At 43.2% G+C, this 10204-nt stretch overlaps 1 pseudogene; it reads right to left on the bottom strand.

Moving 5' to 3' along the window:
• Nucleotides 1-1454, bottom strand: part of LOC104859645 — a 6082-nt pseudogene extending 4628 nt beyond the window's left edge.
• Nucleotides 1455-10204: the final 8750 nt, after the last annotated feature.

Here is a 10204-nt window from a genome sequence, read left to right as displayed (position 1 = left end):
AAAAAAAAAAAAAAAAATACAGTAAAAGACACATTACTATTCTCAAAATTCTCATTTTTAACACGCTTACCCCCTCATTCCTGCCACTTTCTGAATCAATTCTAGAAATCCTCTTTCATGTCCTTAGTTGTTCCGTCTTGGCTGCCATGATGTCCTGAATCTATTGAAAAGTTTTACTTTTAAGTGAGATAAATAGGACATATGTATAAATAGCGAACTGTTTCTCTGGTGAGAAAAACTAAAAGGGTAAATAAGGTTCAAACTATATAATTGATAATGTGAAGGAACTAGGAAGAAAAGGGTTAAAGGAGTAAGGGAAGTGGGGAGGGGTAATGGAAAGGAAAGAAGGGAAAAAGAAAAAAATATGAGAAAAGGAAAAAATGGAAACAAAGTTTTTGTAAACAGGGAAGGGAGGAGGGGGTGAAAGGAGGGCAGAGGAATGGGGAAAAAATGAGAACCAAGATATATTATGTAAAGGTACCAGATCCCAAAGATGAATGTAACTATTCTGTATGACTAAAAAGTACCAATAAACAATGAAAAACTTTTTACTTTTCACAGTCATCTGACTTTAGGGAAGAGCCAGAAGTCACACTGCGCCAGGTCTGTGAGTAAGGTAAGGTGGATGAAGACAGATATACCTCAATGATTTGTTTTAACAGGACAAAAGTCGCCACAGACATTTGGACCAAGTTAAGGCATCGAAGCCAAAATGAGAGCACAACTGAAGACTCTCGGGAAACAGAACTTCCAGGCTACTTCGGGAAGAGACAAGAACAATGGGACGGCGTGTTTGTTCTGATGGCGATGATGGCATTGCATCTTGTAACGGAGTAACTTTTAAACATCCGTGCTATTTTTAAATCACATCTTACATAGCAATCCTTCTCCATCTAAAGGATGTAAGGTGACAACATAGAGCGATTCCTATGGATTAAACGAGATTCCAAGTATATCTTAGGTTGCTGTTTATGATGAAGCGCCTGGACTATATCCTAAAGCAATCTCTGAGGCCTCCTCCCATGGACCAGTATTTTCTCAAATAGTCTCAGTGTTTCTGCTATTTCTGTCTTGTTGTCTCCCCCCTCTCCCTATGGCAATCAAGTAGGGCCAATATTGTAGAACAAAAGGGCGTGAGTTTTAGATGCAGGCAGATCTGGATGTTAATCCTTACTACGCATTTATTAGCTTTGAGACCTTATCAAATCAGTGTCCCTAAGGCTGAAATATCATTCTGCATTAACTGGCTATGGAGCTGTGGCAAAGAGACACGGACAATGGTGACTCAAACAGAATGACGTTTTCTTTCGTCTCCTGTAACAGCCCTAACCGTGTAGGAGGCTCTGACGTTCACATCTTGTCGTTCATCAAGCTCTCCCACCTTCAGCACTGTTGACATTTGGCGTTCCATCATTTCTCTGTCGGAACCCTCGGAGAGAGGGTAGCTTAGGCATCGTGTTCGTCGTGGGATATCTCTTTCTGATCTTCAGTAGAGGCCAACTGCAACCCCTCCTTGGTTTTGACAACCCAGAATGTCCCTAGACATTAGTGATGTCTCCTGGGGAACAAAATCATTCCCGCCTGAGATCCGCTGCCTAAAGAGTGGTCTTTCTTTACAGAATCATAGCTAATTTGTTAATATTACATCCCCATTCTAATTCATGGGATGGAGGAAATATTAGAAGTGAAAGGCAAGCACTCCCTTTCAGGAGGGAGATGTAGAAGCTGAACATATTGGTTATGTTCATATTACTCATGCTAGAACTGGTCACATGGCAAGAGTAAGGTGGAAGAAAGCAAGAAATAATTGAGTAGCCTGCTAATAATCAGCCGGGGTATATTTCTAAAATTACCAGAGACATATGAATAATAGGGGGCGGTTAGTAGTTCACTTACACTTATAGAAGTAAATAAGATAAGGTGTCTACCTGCAATGCCTAGTGTAATGCTTAGGTAATAAATGCTCAGTAACTGTTAGCCTTCTTTTCTCTCCTGCTTTTCTGTCCTCAGGCACCTGGCCTGTGTCCTGCATACACGGAGGTTGAGTCTTAAATAATTCTGAGAATCAAATGTTAATAATAATAATTCTTCATAAGCCCATGTTTGGCTAATATTGGGAATATAAGGCCCAGGGATTTAGCTCAGTGGTGCCTCCACCTGCCTCATAAGTGCAAGGTCCCAAGTTCTATCCCTGGTACCCGCCCCCAAATTGGGAATGTAAACTACTCTCAGTATATGTGTTAAGCCACTTCTTCCTTTTGCCCTCACTGGCCTCACCACCAACACAGGTCCAGTGGATATGAACACATACCCAGCCAGGGGCGATGCTTCCTAGAGGTGTTACTTTAAAGCCAACAACATCCTATTATCAGGACAGAGAGAGCTGGATTTGCTTCTCATTCAAGAACTTCTTAGCTCTGTCACTTTGGTCAGTTGTTTACGTGGCCCTTTGCTGCTGAGCCTCAGGGTCTTTATCTACAAAATGAGAATACTAAAAATAACCTTTTCTGCAGAATTGTAACCTGTGAATTACAGAGAAGAGCATTTTAAGCCCTACTATCTGCCTGGTCTTTCCTTTGTTTGGTTCAAACTCCGGACCTTGTGCTTGTGAGGCAGGCGGCGGCACCACTGAGCTAAATCCCTGACCCTCTGCTTTGTCTTTTAAATATTATTCCCACTAATTATCTGGAATGCCCACAGGCTCTAAAACAGCATCTCAGTTTTATAGTAGTAGTGAGAGGCGGGAAAAGTCCATTTGTTTGCCCGTGGTGATACAGGCACAGAGTGTTAGGAGGAGAAGGAGATGGCACTGACACTCCAGTTCCTCTAACAATATCAGTGTTCCTTACAATAACAAAGGTTTTCCTCTATTTGTTTCTCATGCATACATGACTCAAGAAGCTTTAAACTGTTCCAGTCATTTAAAGATGCCCCATGTATGAGCCACAGCTTTCCCGAGTGGGTGATGACAGCAGACTGGACAGTCCTGGCACTGCCCTGAAGACAGCAATGGCACAGAGTGGATCTGTAGCCACTGAGCTCCATCTCCCATGCCTAAGTGACCCCAAGAGCAGGTCAAGGGGTCCCTGTGAGCTAAGCTCATCATTGAAATCCCGGCTCTCTCAAAGGGCTGACCAGGCCCGCCTTCCATGCCTGCAGCTAGTTGGAAAGCGTTGCGTCTCACAAGAATGAAATAAGTACATTGGACAAGAGCTCTACATTTCCTGCCCCTAGATTCACATCATTTTCGGGAATGGCCTTGCTCACCTGTGATTTCAAAGGATTCCAAAGAATTTTGGAGCGTGGCTATTCATTTTCCTGGTAGGCTCTTGTTTTTCTCTTTTACGTGTCCCTGGGTGAAATGTTCCCTTTTCTGTGTGGGCATGGATGTGCAGCCATGGAAGCAGGATTGGGAGCTGTCCTCTTAGTAGACACCAAAGTGCCCTGTGATTTGGCAGAGCAGGTGGAGTATCTCTGAAAGGAGCAGGATACATGGAATCAGAAATCCTGGATTCAAGTCCAAGGCCTCTTACCTGTCAGGAGCCCTGTGGGACCTTGCTGGGTCCTAACTTTCCTCAACAGAAAATAGAACAGGAAGCCCGATTTCTAGGGCTGCTGAAGGAGTTCACGACGTTAGAGATGGAAAACACTGTGCCAAAATGGAAAATAACCTGAGTTCAAATTGAGTCTATCTTTAGAAAGCCTTGTGCAGCATGGCAATTTACTAAGCACCTCTATTCTTTACCTTCAGAATCTTTAAAATGGCGATCATGCGGTGTCTGCACCCAGGGTTGTGTGGTCCGAATGAGGTGACATCTCTAGGATTCCCCTAGTGCGGTCGTTGGCATAGAGCAGTGACACAGCGAAGCTCTAATTGCCTGCTTTCTAGCCTTTCTGTAGTCATCACATGAAAACTCCTTGTAAATTTCCAAGTGCTGCTCACATAAAGAGGACGCTCTAGTAGTAGTAGTTTCCAAAGTAACTGATTGGACTCCTTTCAGGGGGCTTGGTGAAAACAGAGCATCTGGACTTCGGCTCAGAGGCTTCTGCACAGCTGAATTAATGGGCTGGTTAATGAAAGCCTTTGATTATGACTCAGTGGAGAGCCCACTTGTCTTCCTCTTGTGACACAAAAGACATCTTGCCTTCCTTTATTCCTCGTTAGCATTTACTTCTGCAGCTTAATTGGGTTATAACAGGATTGTTCTTCTCAAGGGCCATCTCCCAAATTACCAGCCCCAAGATGACAGTCATCATCTTTGTAAAGATCTGTCTTATCCCAGACCCTCTCGGTTACCTTATTTCATGGCTGGCTTCTTAGCTACATAGGGTGCAGCTAGCTGTGTCTTGGGCAAGGTCATGCATGGTCCCCAGCAATGTGAAGGTGTAGGGACACTCAGGCCAACTCTGAGGCCACACTTGGTGTAAGATTTCACCTGCCTGAAAATACTGGTGGTATACAGTTGTTCCTCCTGCTCCGTGTTCTTGAGGAGAACCTGCATTTTATTTGCCTGTCCTGCCTGAGCAGTGCTCAGTTCCCCCACCACCTTCGACAGGCGTATCTTCACTTTCTGCCCTCTCGGAGAGCAGTCTCATTTGGTGCCTGCCTCCCTACCACTCACTGTGTACTCATTCTCCACCTGTTTGCCCGCTGCCTCCAGATCCACAGGTCAGAGGGCGTTGTACACAGGACTGATTTATCACAGTCATTAAAGAGTAACAATGCATTACTTCAATGTGGCTTATAAAGTCATAAAGCAGTAATGGCCTAAGGTATTATGTCAGGTACTGTAGAGACCGGCGGCATCATGCAGGAGGTTTACAGGTGCCGTTCCATTCAATACCCAAGAAGTAGGCATTACTATTCCTGCTCTTATGAAGTAAACTCAGAAAGGTTTGCAGCCTTTCTCAGGGTTATCACAGCCTCTGGACAGCACAACTGCAGGGGAATGCCATTCCTGTGGAAGTCCATGCAGATAGGATTCCTCGGCTGTGTGCTCCAGCACAGAGTGCAAAGGAAATGATACTCCTTGGCCTTACAAAGCATTGGTTCTGACGCTCACCCTGCAGCGAGCTACACCGACAACAAATGGATCTTCCAATTCTGAGTTCAGTGCTTCTTCTACTCTACACAGAAAAGGTTCGCCCTAGCACAATGCCAAATCTTTGTTTCTAATGAATTAAATAAAAAAAGAGGTGGCTGAAGGTTTCCATTAAATTATTTGAACACTCAGGTGGGGATAGCAAAGCCAAGCAAAGCTTAGCATTCACATTTGAGTGAAGAGCCTCCAGGTCACAGGCCACAGTGGGAACAGCACTGCCCAGGTGCATCCTCGCAGGTCACATGGGTACAGCTCTGCCCCGATGTCCAAAGGGGATTTGTTCCAGGACCCTTGCAGATACCCAGATCTTTGACTATTCAAGCACCTAACGTACAATACTTTCAATTGTGTCTATATTATTTAAAATACTGAGTATAATCTAAGTTCTATGTAAATAGTTGATTATTGGGTAGGGAATAAGATGAGACAAAAGTCTACCTGTTCTGTACAGATGTAATTTTTTTAATGTTTCCAGCCTGTAGTTGGTTGAACTTGAGGGTGCAGAAGCTCGAATCTGAAGGGTCAACTCTGACAAGCTCCCTGGGACGAGCAGAGGTCTGGCCATGAGGAAAGAGCATACTTCGGATGGAACTAGGTTAAAATCCTCAGCTACTTCCACATCTTACTGAAATTATGGACAGAAAAAAGAAATTATTCTGAGCCTTGGTTTTATATGGCCATTTTGTTTAGGATGAATTACTTCAAGTTTACCAGGCAAGCGAATTGTCCAAGTGCTTCTGGTGCCATGATTCAACTCTTTGAGAAGCGAATAACAATTTGATGCTAACAGGATAGTTTGAAATGAAATGAAATACATTTTAGCAACTACATTCTTCAGTTGTGGACACTGTTTACAGTCAAGTGATGGATCCTGCAGTCTGATCCGTTTTACTGATTCTAAAATCAGTATTCCTCTTCTTATGCTGCATTATTCCCAGTAATTTTTAACTTGTGTCTTTGTGAAGCTTAGGGCAAAGTGTACTTCATACATGCTTTAGTGACTTAGTTTTTTTGTTTTTTGGTACCAGGGATTGAACTCAGGTCCTTGCGCTTGCAAGGCAGGCAGTGGAACCACTGAGCTAAATCCCAGCCCTGCTTTAGTGATTTAAATGATCAAATTTACCTCCAAGTCTGGTCACATCTTGTCTTCCACTTTGGTGGTGGCATAGGGTTTGCAAATGTCTGGTTCTCCATGAGGACTGAAGTCCACACACGTGCTCCTGTCTCTTCCCTTCATCGGCTCAAAGATTTCTCACGCTGCCTTTGTAAATTTTCATTCTTGAAGAATCATTCGGAGAATTTGGAGATGTACTGACAGCTGCACAAGCTGATTTCCTGGACCTCTTAGACTGCAGGCCCAGAAAGGAAGTGCAGACCCCCAGGGGATCCTGGCTCATAATTAAATGACAAGGACCTTGTGCAGGGAAGAGCTGTCTCTTCCTCATTGGGGCCACTTGGTGACCGCACTATTCCTTCTTGTATGAGTTAGTTCCTGCTGATGAGGGTGACAACTGTTGGTCGATCGCCACTAGTGCAGCTGAGCCCGGCTTTATCTTCAGACATCCGGAAGGTTAAATCCAGAGGAACTGAAAGACAGGCAAGTTCACCTCTGAAGCCCTATTTGGTGCACATTTGGAGCCCAAGGACCAACCACGCAGGAGGCCTAGGGTGTTTTTACTCAGGCTCAGCCATGAAAGTGTTGTGTATTTTTTCCCCTTTGGTGGAAAAATGATGGCTTTGCTTTCTTGAAACATTCCTGCAGGCTTATTCATGGAACCCAAAGAGGGTGACCTCCAAGGAGGGCAGCATGCAGTGTTCTATTTCTCAGCCAGAGTCAGGGTTTGGCAACAAGTGAAGGCTGGAGGGGGGCGGGACTGCTCAGTGCAGTAGGTGAGAGAAGAGTTGGCCAAAAGGTAGGAAAGACTTGAAACCAAAATCCACACTCTGATGTGCGGGGCCTCCCAGTGAGAAAAAACACTCACCAAACACCCACAGACTTATTTGGGTTGGAATAGGGTGTGCAGTGCCCGGGAGGCTATTGAAATAGAGAACTGATCCCCTTCAATGGGCTGGGACAGTTGTGGAAAGCTGGGGCAGGGGCTGAGAGGAGGAATGAAAGCTAGGATGCCCCTGGCAGGGATGGGGATACCTGGCCCAAAGAATCCATCTTGCAGCTTTCTTAGGGTGGAACTACAGGCTGCACCCTGTGTGGGTGGTGGATGCACAGACTTATGAGAAGTAGAGATCCATATTTTTTTCTGGAAGCCAGACAGACTTAGGTGGAATCCAGACTCTACCACTTACAAGTGTTGGAGTCATGAGGGGAAGTCACTTAACTTGTCTGAACCTCAGTTTCCTAACTAGTTAAATGGGAATAAAATTGGTTTTGATGAGGGTCCAATTTGGTATCACAGGTGATACAAAAGCTGGCCTTTGTCGGCCTGTCCTTCATCAATTTTCAATGAATAGCTCTCAACTTTTCATCTATGAAGAGCTGACGGGTTGTACTTAGGGAACACATCTTCGTGCAGTAGTTCTTGAGTACCTTAGTCTAGGTATAAATCCTGACTCTATCTTGTATTCATTAGATTTATGGCTACAGTACATTTCTTCTGCTGTTTCTTCCATCATAAAAAAGATAATGATAAAATACTCATCTCACTGTATTCTCAAGAGAACGCATGGTGATAATGCAAGAAAAACACTTTATTTTTTCCTCCCCCATTAAGTTTATTGGTACATTTAAAGCAAACAATACAGTTGCATTCATCACTGGAATCTTGTACCTTTACATAACAGATCTTGGTTCTTGTTTTTCCCCTTACCCCTGCCCTCCCTTCACCCTTCTCTCTCCCCTATTTGCAAAGACTTTGTTTCCATTTTTTTTCCTTTTTTCACATTTTTTTTCTTCTACCTTATTTACTTTCCCCTCCCATTTCTACTTCCCCTTTACCCATTTTCTTCCTATTTCATACTTCCAATTACACCATTTGAAACTTATTTGTACTTTTAGTTAAGAAAAACACTTTAGCATAGGGCCTCACTAAGTCAGTGTCAGGAGAGCCATGAACATGGCCAAGATGATAGTGCTGCCAATGTGATAAGCCTTCTAATGACAAGAACTGCACAGTCTAGACCATTGATGGCAAACCTTTTAGAGCTTTCAATGCTAACAAACAGCCAGCTGTGGCATGGGTGCCATAGGTTCACCACCCCCAGTCTAAACTGTGGTTATTAACTGGAAACACTTGAGAATATCTGGAGACATTTTGTTGTAACCTACACAGATCACTGTTGGCATAGAGTGAGCGCGTAGAAACCAGGATGCTGCTAAACCTCCTACAATACCCAAGTCAATTTCACGCTAACAAATAATTATGCATCCCAAAGCATCAATAGTGCCATGGTTGGAAAACCCTAGGCTATACTCAACACATAGCCCAGACCTCAATCATACCTACCTGAATTAGTATGGGAGATAGCTGCGTTTCTTCATTAATTAAATACAAAGCATGCGTCACTCTCTAAGTAATGTCTCCCAGAGAACAGGGGCATTGCCTCAGTCACCTTTATCCCCTGAGCTTGGCTGGCATAAATTGTGCATTCTCTAAACGTCTTTCAAATGAATGCATAATGTTAACGGATAAGAATATCCACAGCTAAGTTAAAAATATAACTAGTATCTGATAATCCAAGGAGGATTTTCACCATGAAGCAAAATGGGAAAATGGGTTCATTTTTGGAAAGAGCATTAACTAGGGTGATCAGAATTGGAACTGAGAAACCAAAGTAGCAGAAAACACAGGAAAGTTACTGCTTGGCATGAACCGCCAATCTGGGACTGGGAAAGCTGGGAGTGGATTTGCCTTTCTAATTAGGTTTGACTTGGGCTAATATTGAAGTGAGCTTTTGTTCCCTGAGCAGACACCAGCTGGGAGGTCGTCCAGGAACGTGCTGGGTGGTAGGGTGAAGTCAGCCTGATATGACACATTTTCTCTGGGTGATCCACAAATAGAAGGTTCATACACAGACACATGAGACCAATCTATAAACTTAGCTCTGACGCAGAATGTCCTGAGAGGTCAGACTCTTGAGTCACTCTGGATGACAGTTCAAGCCCAGGCTCTATTACTTGCTCGCTGTGTGGCCTTGCACAGATATTCAGCTCTTCTGAGCTTTATTTTCCCCCAATATGGAAAATGAAGATAAATAATATCTACCTAAAGAAGTTGTAAAGCTTAAAAAGCAAAGGAGACAACTGGAAAGTTATTTGACGTGTATTATGAAAAATTAAGAATGAGCTAAAATTCTCTATACCACTTACACAGTGAGGGAAGAACTCCCATAGCTAAATGACTAATTGTGTGCCCATTTCTACTAACACCTAAATGCTCCTAAATGCTCTTGCTGCTAATTTCTTCCACCCCACCACAATTATCCTTAGGACCTGCTTCAGATCACTCCTTCTAAAGCATTCTGTCCTTCAAGCCATTCTCGTTTTTAGAAATGATTCCTCTGATATAGGGAATAAAAGCTACAGGTGTCCAACACTTGCACTATCTGGTGTCTACAGCATCTTCATCTTTAATGTTTGCTAATGCTTGCGTTCCATACACGAATTATGGGCCATATCCTACAGGAAATTTTTTATTCTCATAATGTCCCTATCATTTCTATTCATTCAAGATTTTGCTCCTTCTCTTTCCTTAGCTTGAACTAACCCTTTTGAATGAAGTCACACCCAGTTTTCAAGGTCCAGATCACATCCTATTTTCTTGCAACAAACCTTGATTAATTTCTGCTCTCTTAGTTGGAATTACACCTTTTACTCCTCAGGTCTTCAGAGAACTTGCTGGCTTAGGTCTTAGGATCTCTGAATTTTCTGTCCCTTCTACTCCAGCTCTTTGTGCACATATTTTAATTCCTTTCACAGTAAGGAGCTTGATATACAGAAATCTCTGTGATTCTTACTGCAGTCATTTCCCTAGCGTATAGAATCCTATCTCGCACAAGGAAACCCTAAAAAATGTTCAAACAAACCTCAAAATCATCAGGGATTTCATTTCTTAAGGGAAGTTCTGTGATCAAAGGCATATATATAT

The sequence above is a fragment of the Fukomys damarensis genome, unplaced genomic scaffold (assembly GCF_012274545.1).
Source record: "Fukomys damarensis isolate Sample0158 unplaced genomic scaffold, DMR_v1.0_HiC HiC_scaffold_13, whole genome shotgun sequence".
Taxonomy (NCBI): Eukaryota; Metazoa; Chordata; class Mammalia; order Rodentia; family Bathyergidae; genus Fukomys; species Fukomys damarensis.
This window is presented reverse-complemented; position numbering and strand designations above follow the sequence as displayed.